A 19,012-nucleotide genomic window follows, 5' to 3' on the forward strand; every position below is an offset into this window, starting at 1 on the left:
TCTCCCAGGCCCCGTACTCCCGGCTTCGTCTCCTAGGCCCTGCAGCCCCTTTCCAGGGCCCCTCACGCGAGCTCGACCCCCCTCTCCCGGGGCCCCAGCACCCCCTCTTGGGGCCCGGAGGCGGGAGGCGACCGCGGGTCCCCGGCGGCGCGGCAGGGGGCGCTGCGCGGGCTGAGGTGCTTCGCGGGCTGAGGCGCGGCTGCGGGCTGAGGCGGCGGCGGCGGCGGCGGCGTGAGGAGGAGGCGGGCGGAGGCGGGGGCGGCGGCAGGCAGGGGGGCGGGGAGCCGAGAGCTGGAGGGAGGCGAGCGGCGAGACACAGGCTCCGAGGCTCCAGCGAGCGAGCGAGCGACGAGCGAGCCCGGGAGGGAGGGAGGGAGGGAGCGAGCGAGCGAGCAGTCGCGCCGCCGCCTCGCAATCCGCAGCCATCCCGCCGCCTGACCGCCGTCCGACCGCCATCGCCCGGCCCAGTCGCGCCCGCGGAACTAGACCAGGTGGGCCCGGGGCGCGGGACGGCTGGGGGCGGCGCGGGGCCGGGGCGGCGGCGGCGGCGGCGGGCGCGGCGCTAAAAGATGGAGGCGGCGCGGCCCGGGCCGGCTTTTGTCTCTCGGCGGCGGCTGACTGACAGCGGCGCTCGGGCCCAGCCGACCTTTGTCCGCGAGCGCGGGTGCTCGGCCCGCCCCGCGCCGCTGCCGTCGGCCCGTGGGGCCGGGCTGGGGGCGACCGTGGGGCGGAGGGTGCGGCGGGCGGCCCTCTCCCCATTGTTGTAGCGGCCTCGAGCGGCCTGGGCTCGGGCGCGCGGTGGTGTCGGGGCGCCCCCGGGGCCGGGGGGCCTCCGGGGGAGGGGCCGCGGAGCGCCCGGGGAGTCGCCTTTCCGGCCCAGATTCCGGCGGCAGCGGGTGTCTCGGCGGCCAGAGGAGTCTGGGCCGGTTTCCTGCCGCCCGGCTCCCCATCTTGCTTCCTCCTGAGAGCGGCCGCGGAATGCAGGGCCGGGGCCCGGGGCAGACCCTCGGGGCCCAGGGGGCGGAGTCCCTCGCCCCCCGGCGGGTGTCCTCGACGTTGGTGATCAGGGTTGCCTGCCTGGGTGCGAGAGGCTGGGGGCTCACAGCCGTCCAGACGGCCGCGCTTTGAGTGCGGGAACAAGAGCATTATTTTCAAAACACTTAATGCTCTGTTGCTGAAAACGTTTAATAATAAACAGGATGTCTCTCCGCTCAGGGCCTGCCAGATGGGTTTTTTTTTTTTTCCCCCCTCTCTTCCTCCCCGCCCCCCCAAGTAAAACCCATTACTGTTGAAATCGCGGGCCTCTGAAGAGTGGATTTGCGTTCGTGAAATTGGAAGGCGTTTTTTGTTTGTTTTTACCGTTTTCTCCCTCTTTCGAAATACTGTGGGAGGTCCAAGCCCACCTTGAGGCGAGCCGAGGAGGTGTTTTTCAGCGGAATGGTCGCTTGAAGGAAGAGGGGGAAGGGGGGCTGGGAGCTCTTCGGAGTGTGTCATTTGCTACATGGCTGCCCGAGAGAAACCTTCAGAAGGCTTTGGTTCAAGGATTGTTCAATTGTCCCTGAGACTGTTGTTTTTCTGTAAGGTTTTGTGTGCATTTTAAGTGGCTTTGTACATCATCCAGTTTGGTTCCTGTAACCGTCCGTTTGAAGTCTCAGCATGGTTTCTCGGAATCCACTTGCAGCCATCTAGCCCTGTTTGCGCAGTGCTGGGGTGTTAGGTGGGCCTGGGGAGGCCCTGACTTTGAGGTGCAAGCCCTGCTTGTGTGAAACAGCTCAGATTCCCTGAGCCTTCGTTGACCCACGTAGGGACATTGCATCCTCTCCCTCATAAGGCCTGGCACACAGTTGGTGCCTAATGGTGTTTTCTCCTGTGGCTGTTTGTACACCTGCCATCAAGTCCTAGGATGGAAGCTGAGCCACTGGTGGTGCCACTCTTTGTGCTGAGTGGTCAGGCAGATGCCACAGGTGCTGGGCTGAGGCATGGCCAGGGAGGAGGACTGCAGGACACAGAACATCACTGGGCTCTTGCTTGTTCAGCGCTGGGGCTCAGTGGGGAGAGCAGGCTGGAGAAGAGCAGGCTTTGGAGCCCTCAGGAACTCCACTGACTGGGCTGTGTGGTGGTGGGTTTCTGCCCTGGGATCGGGGTGCCTGCCCTTTCTGAGGCTGTTACCGCAACTGGGTTTAAGGCACAGCAGAAAACAGGAGATGCTTAAGGCTGAGGACAACAAGCAGAGGCCCAGGGAGTCCTGCCTCTTGAGGGTAACTGCTTTCCTTCGGGAATGGCAAATTAACATTTGCTTGGGCACATGTGTCCCTTGGAGCCTGGATTCTGGTCCTCTTTGGGTTAGCTTACGCAAGTCAGCCTCAGCTCCTACATCTGTAAAATGGGAATAATTATGCCTTGCCTTGGGTATCTGTTGGGGCTCTTGGGAGCCTCACGTACTATTTGCAGCAAAGCACTTCCATCCATGGGAAGGTGATGAAAATGTTTGTATGTATGTTTTTATTGGTTACCTGGTTTTCTGGTGTCTTTCTAATTCCTAATATTTTGCTCCTGTCATTTTGGTGGATGGAACCACCCCGAATTCTGTCCGCAGCCTATGTTTTGATTTTGCCTGGTAGCACCAGAAATGCCAAAAGAGCTAGGCTACTCAGCCAAGTCTGAGGTTTGTGCTGTTTATGGGAGACCGTAGAAGGACTGAGGCTAGTTCAGGGAGACTGACCCCAGTCTTGGCCATGGGTAAGAGCTGAGACCCAAGTTACCTCTGGACCAAACCTATAACTTGTTTGTAAAGGGCCCTGGAGACTCTGCTTGAACATAAGGTGGTTCTGCAGTCAGTGGGGAGTTTGTTTCAGTTCATTTTGGCATTCCCACAGCCACCTTGGTTTTGTTTTGTTCTCTGTGTGTGTGTGGTTTTTTTTTTTTTTTTTAAACCTCCTTGGAACCTTCTGGCCTCCTGGCTGTGTGACTGAGACGTTCTAGTGGGTCAAGTCATCCTTTCAATTTTCCCTGCTTCCTGCCTCTTGGCCCGTCATTTCAGTCTGGCCCAGCACTGTGGAGGTTAGCTGGGTGGTGATATGATGAATTCACTGCCCCTTCCACAACCTTTTTATTTACCTGTGAATTTCAGCTCTGACTGGATCCCTAATGCTGTGTGCATGGTGGAGGGGTTTGTTTCATTCTGGGTCCTCTCCAGTCTTCTTCAAGCCCAAATGGGTAAAAAGAGAGTCTGGGGAAGGAAGAGCCAGAAAACCTTGGGAGAGAGGAATTTCAGGAATGGCAAGTCAGAACTAGTTCCTGCCCGGTCTAGTTGCCTGGAGCCTGGCCCAGGGATTTTTGTTATGCCTTTTGGTTAGCTCATCCCCCAATCCCTTTTAAATTTCAGTTTTTTTTTTTCTTTTTCCCTGAAGGATTATTTTATTGTGCTTTTTTTTTTTTTTTTTGCATTGCACAAAGTACTGACTCATGTTGCTAATGGCTGTATGCTGGTTGTATGTCTCATTATTCTACCGCTTTAAGATTGCTCATTTCTATATTTGTTTCTATTTCAAACCAGAATAGGCCAGTTGGGCCAGTACATGTATTTCTAAATTTGATAATGAGGCTTCTCTTTTGTCAAAGGTGTGTATCTTGCTATGGGTGGGCAGGTGTTAAATAGGGCCTGTCTACACTAGATTTTAAAGCAGTGCATTTCAGTGTGAAAAAGAAAATTTCTAACAGATGTTGGGGTTTGTGTCCTGAATTTTGTATTTTAGTCAGGGCAAACTAGACTGACTTCTTTTCCAATCATAGCTTGATTTCTTTCTTAAGATTTTTTTCTGGGGCTTGTACAGACTTGGGAACCTTGGATTTGTCCTTTGAACAAAGAAATAAAGGCATAATTTGGAAAATAAATGTACATATAAGTGAATCGTTTTCCTGTACACCTGAAACTCAGTATTGTAAATCATTATAAAATTCAGTGGAAAAAAAAAGGCAACGAGGTATATCACAGGACTATATTGAGTATCTTGTAATAGTGTATAAGGGAAAAGAATCTGAAAAAGAAAAGTATATGTAACTAGATCATTTTACTGTACACCTTAAATGTATTGTAAATCAACTATATTTCAATTAAAAAAAGAAAAGTAAGGACTTCTCTGGTGGTCTAGTGGTTAAGACCACTAGAAGACTCTGTGCTTCCAGCAGAGGGGGTGCAGGTTTGATTCCTGGTCAGGGAACTAAGATCCCACGTGCCTTGTGGCACAACCAAAAAATAAAGTAAAACAAAAAAAGAGAAGGCATGGCCTGTGGTGCTGGAGATGAGAGAGAGGTGGGAGATGGTGAGCTTTCTGATGGAATAAAATTGTTTAGACAGGCTTTTGGGTGACTAAGGTGCCATTTGGACTGGCATCTTCCCCTGGGAACAGGAGGACCTGGGCTTTACTGTAGGTGATGTCGCCGTGCCTCTGTGGGTGGCACGTGGGACTGCTATGGGAGGGAGGCTTGCCTTCCTCAGTTGAGCCAAAAGCCTTGGTTGGGCTTGTTCTTAGCTGTGCTTGATTTTTTTTTGGTGGTGGTTTTCTGTGTGGCCTGAGCTCAGGGGCGGGTTGCTCCTGTTAGGGTGTTGGCTTGTGAAGTTGTGCAGGTGGGGAGGGTCTGTGGGCAGAGAGGGTCTGTCTTGAGTTGCTGGCAGTCCCTCACATTCTCCCAGGTGACTTCCTTCCGCTCCCACCTCTGCAGCTGGTTTTGTAGCTCTGCTCTGTATCCTTCCTCCTTTCAAGAAAGCTGCCAGCCTTTTCCTCCCTGTGCTAATGTGGAGACAGCATGTGTTGCTTTTAGGAGTCACTGCCGGACTTTGGCCAGGCATGGTGCAAGGCCCTTTAAGTGCTTTCCCCTCAAAAGCAACCTTTTCCCTGAGGGGTGGGGGGGACTGCAAAATACTGAACAGAATAAAGACAAAAATAAAAACACAAATCACCTGTAACTTCACCATCCAGAGATAACTGCGTTAAGACTCGTGTATTTCTTTTCTTTGATTATATGTTTTTTCAGAATTAGAAAATACTGCTATATACACTCGTCAAGGATTATAGATCCTCTTAATGTTATAGTATATTTCTCAGAGTTATTGAAAACATGATTTTTTAATAATTGTGTAATTGCTGTTACATGGACATGTCATGATTTACTTAGTCCTCCATGATTAGATTGTTGTTACCCACTTTTGTTCTTCCAAACAAGACTTCAGGGAGCGCCCTTGCTTACGAAGCCCTGGGCCAGCACTGCTGTCTCCTGTGGGCAGAATTCCCGCTGGAGGCTGTGCAGGCTCCCGCTTTGGCTCAGCACCAGTGTCTCCTGCAGCCCTCGGCCCCCTCTGTGTCCAGCCTCGGTCACAGGGTGGCTTCCTTCTTGGACCACTGAATTCTGGGGGTCTCAGTCCTGGCGAAGCCCTTTGATGAGCGAAGTTGGGGTCTTACTCTGTTTCCTGGCTTGGGTGTGGACAAAGGTCTCTAGTTAGACATCTACTGTTCTGGGACTGAGATGTGGATGCCCCGCTTATGTTCCTCAGGAGCGCGTGTCCAGTGAGGGGAGACAGCACCTCCTTAGAGAGGCCTTCCAAGCCACTCAGCCATCTCCATCGTCACCCTCCTTGATTCTTCCTTAGCCCCTACAGCTTCTGTTTGCTTTTTTCCTCTTGCTTTTCTTTTCACAGCTTTAAATACAGGGTTTTTTGGTTTGTTTGTTTTTACAAAATTATTGTGGAATAAAAATGATGTAAGATTTACCATTTTAACCATTTTTAAGTGTACAGTCTAGTGGCATTAAGTACATGCCCAGTGTTGTGCAACCACTGTCTGTCTCCAGAACTTGATCCTCTCCCCTCTCCGCACATTGAAACTCTGCACTGATTAACAACCCCTCCCCCGCCCCAGCCATTCCCCCTGCCTCAGGCCCTGGCAACTTCCATTTTACATTCTGTCTCTATGAGTTTGATTAGTCTGGGTCCCTCAGATAAGTGGGATTATCCAATATTTGTCCTTTGGTGAATGGTTTCTTTTACTTAGTATAGTTTTTCAAGGTTCATCTATCTGTGTTGTGGCATGTGTCTGAATTCTGTTCCTTTTTAAGGCTGAACTGTAGTCTCTTACAAGGCTTCCCTGGTGGCTCAGCTGTAAAAGAATCTGCCTGCAATGCAGGGGACCTAGGTTTGATCCCTGGGTCGGGAAGATCCCCTGGAGGAGGGCATGGCAACCCACTCCAGTCCGAGTGCCTGGAGAATCCCATGAACAGAGGAGCCTGGCAGGCTCACACAGAGTTGAACACGACTGAAGCGCCTAAGCTGCAGCAGCAGTCTATATTATACACACAGCAACCGCATTTTGTTTATCCCTTTGTCTGTAGATGGCCTACAACTTAGAAATACTTTGGGTTTTTTTGTTGTTGTTTGTTTGTTTCTGTGCTGCCCTGCATGCACGATCTTAGTTTCCCGACTAGGGATCCATCCCAGGTTCCCTGCGGTGGTAGTGCAAAGTCCTAACCACTGGACTGCCTGGGAACCGCCCAACATTTTTTTGTTTTTTGGCTCGCCCTTCGGCCCAGTGGAATGCGTGTCACATGGAGCGGATTCTTGGCTTCCCGCCTGCCGGTGCTCCGTGTCTCTCACAGACTGCCCTCCATCCCTACACGTAGGGTGAGAAGTTGAGCCCCGCTCGGCTTGGGTTCAGGCGGTCAGGGACGGCCTTCTGGAGAACGTAGCCGACTTGAAGTAAGCACCTCTTGAAAATAGGGAGCCCGGAGTATTAAAAATGTGTTTCTAAGTTGAAATGCCCGGGCTGCAGAAGAAAGCTAGTGAGTCAGCTTGCTTTCCTGAGTGCTAGGCCCTTCAAATGTGGATGTGGTGAGAGTGCTCTGGGTGGGGGGGCAGGTAGGACTTCAGCTTCAGGCCTTGAGTCGATTTTCCCAATGTGCTTCGAGCTCATATCTGTGTGGAATTGGGGGTGGATCTCACTGCCACACCGACTGGAAAAAGGAGGTCACCTCCAGCACTCTCTCCACGGTTCCTTTGTTTCTTTAGAGCTTTTTTTGGCAGGTGTTGTTTACATCCAGTTCAGAGCTTAAAGAACTGCTCTGTTCCAGGGCGTACAGAACACACAGGCCGGTCTGGGAGGGCCAACCTGTCCATGGGACTGAATGAGCTGAGTGTTCAGAAATAGTTGGGGAGAGTGGAACACTGCCCTGAAGCATAAAGTGGAATTCTTTCTGATATAAAATTAATTGCAAAAATATACTTACTGGGGGTAAAAAAAAAAAAGCAAGTATGTGTAGAAAAATGAATGCTCTTCTCTTCAGCTTCCAAGGCAATAGGCGTCATTTATGGTTCGGTGTGTTTATCCTTCTCACACTAAAGAGCAAAGATGGGCTCATGCTGTTCTTTTCTTCATTTTCAAACTTAATCATGAGCTTTTTTCCCCCAGACTAATATATACAGATCTATCATACTGTTAATGTTTTAAAAATTATATTTATAAGGTTTTTTTAAAATATGCATGTGTAGGGAAGAAGAAAACAAAAATAGGTCTTAATCTTAACCTTGGCCCAGATAGTCCCAGTTGACTTGTTTTAGAAAGTACTTAGGAAAATTTAATCTATATTGAAAAACATTAAAAAAAAAAGAAAAGGAAAACATAAGGGTTCTTCCCCAGTCTCTCTGAAAGGAGACCATTGTTTGAAGTTTTTTTTTGTGATTGCTAGCAGGGAAGAAAAATTATGCACATTATCCATTCCCCCGTGTGTGTAGACCTGCAGCAGGCTGCCCCTCTCACTTAAAAGGTGTGTGTGTGTGTGTGTATGTAGACCTAAAGCAGGCTGTCCCCCTCACTTAATGTCCTGTGTGTGTGTGTGTGTGTGTGTGTGTATGTAGACCTAAAGCAGGCTGTCCCTCTCACTTAATGTCGTGTGTGTGTAGGCCTACAGGAGGCTGCCCCCTCACTTAATGTCGTGTGTGTGTGTGTGTGTGTGTGTGTGTGTAGACCTACAGGAGCTGTCCCTCTCACTTAATGTCGTGTGTGTGTGTGTGTGTGTGTGTGTAGGCCTACAGGAGGCTGCCCCCTCACTTAATGTCGTGTGTGTGTGTGTGTGTGTGTGTGTGTGTGTGTGTATGTGTATGTAGACCTAAAGCAGGCTGTCCCTCTCACTTAATGTCGTGTGTGTGTAGGCCTACAGGAGGCTGCCCCCTCACTTAATGTCGTGTGTGTGTGTGTGTATAGGCCTACAGGATGCTGCCCCCTCACTTAATGTCGTGTGTGTGTGTGTGTGTGTGTGTGTAGGCCTACAGGAGGCTGCCCTCTCACTTAATGTCGTGTGTGTGTGTGTGTGTGTGTGTGTAGGCCTACAGGAGGCTGCCCCCCTCACTTAAATGTGTCGGTGTGTGTGTAGGCCTACAGGAGGCGTGCTCCCCTCACTTAATGTTGTGTGTGTGTTGTAGGCTGTCCCCCTCACGTAATGTGTGGTGTGTGGTGTTGTGTGTAGCCTTACAGGAGGCTGTGTGTGTTGCTACAGGAGGCTGCCCCCTCATTAATGTGTGTGTTAGGCCTTGCCCCCTCACTTAATGTCGTGTGTGTGTGTGTGTGTGTGGTATAGGCCTACAGGATGCTGCCCCCTCACTTAATGTCGTGTGTGTGTGTGTGTGTGTGTGTGTGTGTGTAGGCCTACAGGAGGCTGCCCCCTCACTTAATGTTTTGTGTGTGTGTGTGTGTGTAGGCCTACAGGAGGCTGCCCCCTCACTTAATGTTTTGTGTGTGTGTGTGTGTGTAGGCCTACAGGAGGCTGCCCCCTCACTTAATGTTTTGTGTGTGTGTGTGTGTGTAGGCCTACAGGAGGCTGCCCCCTCACTTAATGTTTTGTGTGTGTGTGTGTGTGTAGGCCTACAGGAGGCTGCCCCCTCACTTAATGTTTTGTGTGTGTGTGTGTGTGTAGGCCTACAGGAGGCTGCCCCCTCACTTAATGTTTTGTGTGTGTGTGTGTGTGTAGGCCTACAGGAGGCTGCCCCCTCACTTAATGTTTTGTGTGTGTGTGTGTGTAGGCCTAGAGGAGGCTGCCCCTCACTTAATGTCTTGGTGTACTCCATGAGACCTGTGTAGACTGATTACATCATTTATTTTAGCGACTACAGAGAATGATCTGTGGATTCACGTGATTTACCCTGTTTCCTATCGGTGGACATTGGGCTGTTTCTAATTTTTGGATAATAACACAATTTTGGTGAAATTCAGTCAAATTTGTCTTCACAAACATATAATTTGTGTGTGATAGCACGTGAGAGTATGTTCTGTAGTGTGAGGTCTTCCCGTTGAGTAGCATTTCGGTAAGAGTTCCGTTAAACTCTTTTTTTCAAAAAATTTTGTGCCAATTTACATAAAGTCGTATATGAGAGTGGGTGTTTCTGACTGGGGGCTTTTCTAAATGAATCATCGTTTGGGGTCATTTTGGGTGTGCACATTTCCCAAATTAAAAGCAGCGACTGTTGAAGGCTTCCTGTGTTCTGGTTGTAGGATCTCAGCGTTTGATTGGCATTGACAGGCACGGCAGAAAAGGCGTGCCCTGAGGACTCCCAGTGCAGGTGCCTGGGCATCTGCTCAGATGAGGCCGGTGGGGGGCTGGTGGGGGCGATGTGGGGAGAGGCACAGGTAGCCAGGTTTACTTTGATTTTCCTTTTCAGTTAAAGTCATGGGGGGTACTTGGCACAGGTGTTTTCTTCTAGCCTTCGTGCATTCCGAGACCACCCCCATTTGGAGTTCTCACAGTAGCCCTTCCGGAGGTTTCCGAGGCTCGCATTACAGCCCTCGGTGGTCTTGCTGCTGTTGATGCATCTGACTGTGTGGGAGGGGTTTATCTGGAGGCCTGTGCTCTCTTGCTCCCAGTTCTTTACTCATCCACTTGGCCTCTGGCCCCCACTTTCCCCGCCTGTCTATTCTAGGAACTCACACCTAGTGGGCGAAGTGAGTACGGAAGTGAAGCCCCTGGAAATGCCTGGGTGGGATTTCATCAGGTCAGGGGCTCCGGGAGATGAGTGCCCAGGGCAGGGTGCCGTGGGGAATACAGAGCACTGGCCCTTGCGCTTGTTACTGTTAGTGGGAACCTGGAGAGAATCCGTCAAATTCCTTTTCCTTGAGGGAGAGTAGCCCTTGGCTTTGGTCAACTGCCTTCATATCCAGGTTCTTCCACTTGTGAGCTGGGTGATTAAGATGATTTAATCTTCTGGAGTCTCCATTCTGTTTGTCTGCAAAATGTCACAGTGACACCTGCCTCCTGGCATTGGGGGAGGATTCAGTGGGTCCTACGCTGAAGTGTTTCTAAGGTGCCTGGCACAGGTGGGCAGGTGCTCAGTAAACAGTAGCTATTAATGGCTCCTGGATCCAGCACTAGCTGAGGGCCTGGGGGTTTGGAGCAGGCAGGCTTATACACTTGGGGCTCTTTTGTTTGCTGGAGGTTGAGGTTTCTAATTGTGTGCTCAGCCTTGTGCTGAAGATGTAAACTCAAGTCTCACAGCCCCTGCCCTCACCTGCAGGAGCTCAAGACAGTGTAACCAAGGGCCTCCCCTTGGCGCTCTTCCTACTGTCCACTACACACCCCCAAAAGGAGCATCTGATCACTGCCTGCTGCCCTTCACTGAGTTTGTTCTTTTCTTGTAGAGTTTTAGGTAAATGTCTTAAAAAGAATAAAGACAAGGTTTGTTGAAGTTCGTGGTGTCAGGCAGACAGACCTTCTGGACCTTAACCAGACCTCCTTCACCCTTGTTTCCATATGTGAGCCTCTGTTTCTCTGTCTGCCCAGAGAGGGTGGCACCTGCCTCCCAGTGCTGCTGTGCTGATGGCACCTAGTTAGCTCAGAATCGGGACGCCGTGTTGGTTCTGTACTGCCAGGTTTGGTGCTGGTGGTTTAGTCGCTCAGTCGTGTCCAACCCTTGCGATCCCATGGGCTGAACCCCTCCAGGCTCCTCTGTCCATGGGATTATCCCCACAAGAATACTGGAGTGGGTTGCCGTTTCCTTCTCTAGGGGATCTTTCCCACCCAGGGGTCGATCCCAGGTCTCCTGCATTGCAGGTGGATTCCTTACTGACTGAGCCACCAGGGCTTCTCACAGCTCGGTTTACCCAAACACGAAAAGAATGTAATGTAATGACAGGACAGGTCTGTTACCCAAACCCCAGACACTCCAGAAAGTACACAGAGCAGAAAATAAGTCATTCCTTGTAGTTGCTTTCTTTCTTTCAGATTGAGAGATGAGTGCTATCTTAAATAGTTTTGTTTTCTAGTAATGGGAATGTTTTAACCACGTGTGAGTGCTTACCCTGACGTGACCACCGGGAAACAGGAGATAGGAACCTACCTTTGTGTTTATACACTTAAGACATCCTGTATGTGGTTCCCCAGCACTGTCACTTCGGTCCTTTCCTGTCTAGAAAGGGCCATGGTCCCTCTCTGTCCACCTGGGTGAGTCCTCGCACCGCGTTGGTCGTGCCTGGCAGCAGCAGAGAGTAGGCTTCGCCAGGTGCTGCCCTCCACAGAGCGTCGGGCAGGTGATAAGGTGTCGGCGTGGGGAGTCCGGGGAGCGGGGGCAAGGTGGGCGTGTGCTCTGTGATGTGGCCTTGTCGGGAAGGGGCAGCACAGTCTGTGACAGCTGGGGAGTGGGGGCGAGGATGGACTGGGCGGGACTGGGAGCGGTGAGACAGAGCTCGGTCTGGAGGGGCCTGGTCCCACAAGAGCCGTTTCTCATTAATGACCCGTGAGTAAAGTCAGCCTCTGTGCGTGCGGGCACATGGCTCCTCTTCTCCAGTGCCGGAAAGACAGATTGGCATCCTCCTGAGGACCCTTGGGCAACACTTGGGCCTCCTTTTTGGGGTTCTTCCTTTTCAGACCTGGTCTTGCCTGATTGGTGGCCCGGGACTGTCATCATCCTGGGTTTCCTCTGGAGTCTGAGGCTTGGAGAATAAATGGCATACGGATTCCTGGGCTATAGCCCTTTGGACTTTGTCGGAGAGCATTGAAACCAACCCAGCCCTTTTAGCCCCCTGCCTTCATTATGTGTGTGAAGACACACATTCACAGCGTGTGTCTTAGTCACTCCGTCGTGTCTGACTTTTCTGCGGCCCCATGGAATGTAGCCCACCAGGCTCCTCTGTCCATAGGATTCTCCAGGCAAGAATACTGGAGTGGGTAGCCATTCCCTTCTCCAAGGGATCTTCCCGACCCAGGGGTCAAACCTGGGGTCTCCTGCATTGCAGGCAGATTCTTTACCATCTGAGCCACCAGGGAAGCCCTGCCTTCAGTATGTTGGGATTTTATTTTCTTCAAAGAGGAGTGGCTTGGGGTGGTTAGTTATTGATGGACCATCTCTGTCACAGCACACACCCTGCTGCACGCGGCTTAGCTCTGAAAGGGCATGGTAGAGTGAGAGAGGGCGTGGTGCGACCTTGGCCTGGTCCTTCACCTCTCAGCCTCCACTCCCTCATCTGTAGGGGCGACAGTGAGGACGGCCACCCCAGCGTTGTTGGCAGGATCCTCTGCACAGCTGAAATTACTATTCTGCCAGCCTGGTGGAGTAATTCCCCGCTCGGATTAGATGGCGGCGTTGCCCTCCAGGTGGAATGCTTTGTTGCTAACAAGCCTCCTCTGGGGCCGCGTGCAGCCTGAAGCTGGGGAGGGCGGTGGGTGGAGAGGGCTGCCTGAGGAAGACAGGGACTGTTGTAAGGGTGCTGTGTGCCGCATCCCCGTGGGCATGAGCTGCCAGAGGGCTTCCCGTGTAATGAACCTGATTATAGAGGTCTGGGGTCTGAGCCCTGCTGGTTTCTCTGGACGGCGTCCCAGTTCTCCTCTCCTTCCTTACCTCTCTGCCCTGCGGTTCTTTGGGCACAGGCTAAAAATAGGCTTTGTAGAAATGTCAGACAATACAGGAGTATTGGCCCACGTGTAAAGTTACATGTAGCAGGATGTTGGCTGTAGCATTATTTGTCATAGGACATGGTTGGAAGTAAGTTAATGTCTGTCTGGAGAGCGTGGGTAAATAAATGTGGCACAAATGTGCAGTGAAATACTAGGCAGGCATTAAAAAGAGCCTCAGGGTGGTATGCGTTTTCTCGAAAGAAAAAAAAAAAAGACCACAGTGTATTAATAAAAGAAAGCAAGTTTCTGCCTGATACAGTAACAACCCTCATCTGTAGAATAAAAACCCAAGACCACAAACTGCTGATAGCTTTACACAGCATCCACCAAGTTCACATTGTTACCTTTTGAGTTGGGTTGACTTGTTTTGTGTATTTTAGGATCATATGAATTTGTTACACTGAATGTGTGTTAGAAATACCTGTTAGTTAAAAGAGATAACTAATTACAAAGGTAACCCATGTAAATTCAAATGAAGACACATACCTATGGACCAGACCCCTGGGTTGGTGGGGGCTGGTAAGAGCATCATCCAGGCGCTGAGTTTTGCTCAGACTTGCCCCAAGTTCCTCATCTCCTGGTTCCAGGGCCCTGATGGGGGTCACAGGAATCCAACCAGTTCAGTCATGTCTGTTTATGTATCACTGGTCCTCAGAAATTGCTCTATTGAGCTGGTTAGAAGGAACAATCCAATACAAATGCCATCTCCAACTTCTGTTCTCTACTAAATCAGATTTTACAATATAGATTACGATGGCATTTGCAGAGTGCTTCTCACTTGATAATTCGCCATTGTTTGGAGGCGGAAAAGGAAGGAGAAACAAAACTAGAGCTTATGTGTTTTGTGTTTCTTTTATTTGCCAGGTCCTTGGTAAGGTTTTACCCTGGGCAGGGAGACCTTTGTATAGCACATCCGTCCAGTTGTCCATCCCTCGCTGTATGTTGAAATTGCCTTAACTTTTTTATTTAAAAATTATTTGTAAACTTACTTGCTAAGTTAACTGCATATTGAAAAGGTGAAATAGGCCAGTAGCTCTCTGCAGATTGCAGATGGATTTCTAGCTGAATCCTCCCAGGCTTCAGCTCAGGCCAGTGTGCCACTCAGCTGGGTGGACAGGGACTGACCCCGCTACCTGTGACGGAAGGGGCTGGAAGAGCTTTAAGCTGATCAGCAATGATGACGATGGTCACTGGAACCACTGAGCAAGTGCTGTGCTTGGGGAGACGCGAGGCAGACCCCAGTGGGTGAGGATCCTGGGGCTGGCGCACGCTGTGGGCCCCTTGGACCCTAAATTAAGAGTGGGGTTCTTTACCTGATGCTTGCCTGCTCAGACCCCACTCCACCCTGGGCCAGACTCTGCCTGCACAGTCACCCTGGCCCCAGGGGTACGGACAGAGCCTGGGAGAACTGTGGGCATTTTATTTTGGGCCTCAGGGCTCCTTGGTGGCCAGCGTGGACCCTGTAATCACAGTGGCAAGTGTTTCTCCAGTGCCCAACACTCCTGGAGCAGTACCTGGATGTCAGACTTGACTGGGTTCAAGTTCAGGTTTTGCTGTGCCCTAACCTGAAGCTAGTGACCTTGGGCCAGTCATTTAACCTCCCTGAGCTTTGGTGTCTTGTCTGTAATTGAGGGTACAAATACTTTTCTCTAAGTGGCTATTTTATTTTTTGTTCCAAAGAACTCCTCTTTTAAATTTCAGCTTTATTCAAATGTGCTCATTAAGTTACCTTTGACTGTTTTCTTTGTTAATTGTTTCTGCTTGCCTTCACATTCAGTTGTGTCTTTTTTTGACTTCTTATCAGATGCTTAATTTCATTCTTTTCTGTTAGGAATTTTAAGTTTTTAGATGATTAAATTTCCTCTGAGTACAAATTTGTCTTTGTTTCTGTGTGGTGTTCTTTAGTCCATCTGTGCTATTTTCTAGGTATTCTGCAACTATGGTTTTGAATTCCCCTTTGAGTCAAAAGTTTTTTAAGAGGGAGTTTTAGGTTTTCCAACTGATAGCATTATTTTTACTTCTGCTTTCATTACATCTTGTTTTATTGCACTGTGGTCAGAGATTTTTGCTTTTTCAGGATTTGGGGTTTTCCGTAAAGTCACACATACAGAGTAACTTTTTGAACATGTTTGCTGATGTACCGTTTCACATGATTCATTAGTTTCTGTTTTGAGTGGGCTTTAGATCAAATCTTACTTAAGACCAAAGTGTAGAGATTCCTGTGTTTTCCAGTGTTCTCTACTTATAGTGATTTTTTTTTCATTTTTAAATTATTCTATAAATATAGGTTAATGACAGTTATATTTTCATTGTGGAGTGTACTTCCTACCCATGTAAAAATTACTCTTTTCATTCTGCTTTTGTGTCTGGCTTCTTTCATCAGTGTTGTTACATATATTTGTGAGTTTCACCCGTGTAGTTGTGTGTGAGTTTATTCCTTCTCATTTATCTTTTTTCCAGTTTTATTGAGATATAATTGACAAGGTGTACAGGGTAGTGACTTGACCTTCATACACTGTGAAGTGATTACCACAGTAAGTTTAGCGAATGTCATCTCATATAGATAACAAAATTAAAGAAATAGAAAAAACTTTTTTTCCTACCGATGAGAACTCCTAGGATTTGCTAACAGATTTTCATATATAACATACAGTAGTGTTAATTATGTTTACGTGTTGTACATTGCATCCCTGGTATTTACTTATCTTGTGGCTGGAAATTTGTAGCTTTTGACCACCTTCATCCTTTCTCTCTCCACTCCCCTCTGGTAGGCACATATCTGCTCTCTTTTTCTGTGAGTGAGTTATAGTTACTTAGCTACTTAATTTCTGGTACTTTGTTTAATTGACCCATAGCACTATATTGGTTCTTGGTACACAGCATAGTGATTCAGTATTTTTTCCACTTCAAAACGATCACCATGGTAAGCCTAGTTACCATCTGTCTGTTCCTTCTCATTGTTAGATAGTATTCTGTTACGTGAATGTAGTGGCTTCCCTGGGGGCTCAGACAGAAAGCATCTGCCTGCAATGCGCGAGACCTGGGTTCGATCCCTGGCTCGGGAAGATCCCTTGGAGAAGGAAATGGCAACCCATTCCAGTACTCTGGCCTGGAAAATCCCATGGACGGAGGAGCCTGGTAGGCTATAGTCCATGGGGTCCCAAAGAGTTGGTCGCGACTGATCAACTTCACTTTCACTTTCATGTGAATTTAGTATTTGTTGATTCTAGTAGTGATAGATTTTTTAGCTTGTTTCCATTTTGAGCTATTCCGAATAGTGCTGGCTGCTATTAACACTCTGACACATGTTTCATGCGTGTGAGTATGTGTTTTCTTGGGTTCATACCTAAGAGTGGAACTGCCAGGTCCCAGGGGAGATGCTAGCTCGGCTTGGGTGGACGGCTGCCTGTTTTCAGAGATGCTAGCAGTTGGCATGCCCGCCGCGGGGCAGGAGCAGTGTCCTCTCTCCACACTGGTCTCCGGATTCCGTGTCATTCCAATTCCAGATTGATTTCTGAAATTTATATGGAAATCAAAGGCCAAGGATAATCAAAGCACCCTCGAAGAACACAGCTGTTGTGCTGAAGAACACAGTACTAGCTGTGAGGACTTGGTAAGAACTGCAGTAAGTAAGGCATCGCAGTGTTGGCAGAAGGATAGACAAATAGATGGATAGAACAGAACTGATCTTGAAACAGACTGCGCATTAATAGTCGCTTAATTTGTGACAAAGGTGCCACATGACAAATGGGAAAGGTGGCCTTTTCAAAAGTACCGGGAGGAGACTTCCTCAGTGGTCCAGGGGTTAAGGCTCAGCTTTCTAATGCAGGGGGCATGGGTTCAATCCCTGGTTGGGGAAGTAAGGTTCCACATGCCATGGGTGCGGCCAAAATTTTTTTAAAAACATAATCTTAAATAAAAAGTACTGGGAAAGTTGGATTCTCTGTATGGGGGTGGGGGGAGAATTTTTTTACCCAAAATCATATCCACGATCAGTTTTAGGTAGATTACAGAGCTAAACATAAAAGAGAAAACAGCTTCTAGAATAAAACAGGAGAATTAGCTTTATGATCTTGGAGAAGACAAAATTCTTTGAATAGGATACAGAAAGCACTACCAAAATAGGAAAGATTTATAAATTGAAGTGTACTTTAAACTTCCTATCTTCTGGAGCATTTGATTACAAATGCTCCAGTAAAATGCAACACATATTGTTTTGTAATTGCCCAGATGCCTTAGAAGATCTGTCAGTTCCATCTGCCCTGGGGACCCCTGCCCTGCTCTCGTCAGGGCCGGCCCGCTCTTGCTGTAGCGCAGCTGCCATCTTGGGCCTTGGGTGGTGGTCCCTCTGGGTCTTGTCCCTCTGTGCTGGATCCCTTGTTTCTTGCATCCTGTGTGTATCATCGGTTGGGGAATGTGAGCATTAAGTAACAGTAACTGTCTTAAGCTGTCTTAAACAATAAGGACATTTATTGGCTCAAGTAAGGAGAACTCCAGAGGTGGGCAGGTTCTGGGTTTTGGTCCTGTGTGGGGTGTCCCTAAGGAACCAGGTGGGTCACTGGCAAGGGGGCTGAGTTTTTCCCTTAGATCAGGCATGCCTCTCACCCAGCTGGGTATGGGCCAGCCTCTCAGGCCTCTTGTCTGCCTGGGGGAGGACTAGGTCACTTCCTGTAGAAAAGAAGAAGGGAGAACTGGCTTCCAGGCAGGAATGGCTACTGCATTTATTTGCCTCTTGTTCACTAGAGCATCTTTCCCTGCAACTTTGTAAGAATGTAAATGTTTTGTGGCCTTGTGTGAGTTGAAAACGTCCTTCCATCCCCATGCTTGGCTCGGTCAGCTGGATAGGAGGGTTAATGATGCTCATGAAAGTCAGGTCACTGGCTCATGAGGACTCACTGCCATTCCCATTGTTCCTCCCTGGGACCTTTTTTGTGGGTGATGGTTGGCTTTTGGCAGCTTTGGGGTTCTTGTCTTTATCCCTAATGTACTGAAATTTCCCGTTGTACCTTGTGTTCTTTTTACATCCATTTCTCTGAGCACTTGGCAGGTCCTTGCAGTCTTGTATACTTCAGCTCTGGGAATTTCTCGTGTAATTTTTATTTGATAACTTCCCTCCTCTTGTGTTTCTGGAAATCTTAGTTAAATTTGGACCCTTGGATTAATCTAATTTGGGGTAGGAGTAGAGACTAGTATTCATCTATCCCCTTGTTAATTTTTCTGGGAGATCCTTTGTGTTGCATTTCTTCTACTGATGTGAAGGTTTAAAATTTGTAACAATAGTTTGGATTTATAGAAAAGTTGGAGGTTCTGTTTATTCTGCTTCCAGTTCTCTTAAAAAGATCTTCCATTATTATGGTCCATTTGTCCTGGCTACTTAACCAGTGTTTATACATTGAAGTCTGTTTTATTCACATTTCCTTGATTTTTGCCTAATATCCTTTTTCTGTTCTAGGATACGATGTTTAGTTGTCACGTTTAGATTCTTTTAGATTGTGACAATTACCAGATTTTCCTTGTCTCCAGTGACCTTGAGAGTTTTGAGGAGATATTTTATAGAATGCTCCTAGTTGTGATTTGTCTGGTACTTTTCTTATGATTAACCTGACATTATGGGGTTTTGGCTGTCCTGTCTTTAATTTTTCCTCAGGCTTTTCCCTGTTTTCTGATTGCCCCTTAAGAGAAAAAAAATCCTGTTTTTTTTTTCAGCATCTTCTCAATTTCCTCAGGACATTAATTTAAAAAAAAAAACTTTGGTTTCTGGGGCATTGTTTGTTTCCTCCAGGTTCTTTTGTTTGTCTGTTTATTTGGTTTCTGTCTTTTAGTTGAGATCTCAGGTGAACACAGATGATTGGAAAACCTGGTGGGTGGGTCAGAGGGAGCTCTTGGGGGTGGGGTGGATGAATGAGAAGCCATCCTTTTATTCTTGAGCCCCCAAGAGCCTGCATTTTCGAGAGAAGACCCTTTCTTTGCCAGGAGTGTGGAGACCTCGAGGGAGACAGTCTTGTTTGTCTCCCTCTCTCCTGTGAGGCCAACAGCGGAGGGAGTCTTAGGCCCTCAGGGTCTGCTCCTCAGGTTTTCACTTAGCTTC

At 48.6% G+C, this 19,012-nt stretch overlaps 1 protein-coding gene across 12 annotated transcripts in view; it reads left to right on the top strand.

Annotated features, from left to right (window-relative positions):
* The first annotated feature begins 354 nt into the window (after positions 1-354).
* The window catches only part of PRRC2B (proline rich coiled-coil 2B), an 83,338-nt gene continuing 64,680 nt past the window's right edge, over positions 355-19,012 (top strand). For 11 of the 12 annotated variants that reach the window (XM_043469872.1, XM_043469881.1, XM_043469874.1 and 8 more), the window contains exon 1: positions 355-491. The gene's annotated coding sequence lies outside the window, so the exon portion shown is untranslated. The remainder of the gene's footprint in view (positions 492-19,012) is intronic. The other variant, XM_043469873.1, reaches the window with a different exon arrangement.

The sequence above is a fragment of the Cervus canadensis genome, chromosome 5 (assembly GCF_019320065.1).
Source record: "Cervus canadensis isolate Bull #8, Minnesota chromosome 5, ASM1932006v1, whole genome shotgun sequence".
Classification (NCBI taxonomy): Eukaryota; Metazoa; Chordata; class Mammalia; order Artiodactyla; family Cervidae; genus Cervus; species Cervus canadensis.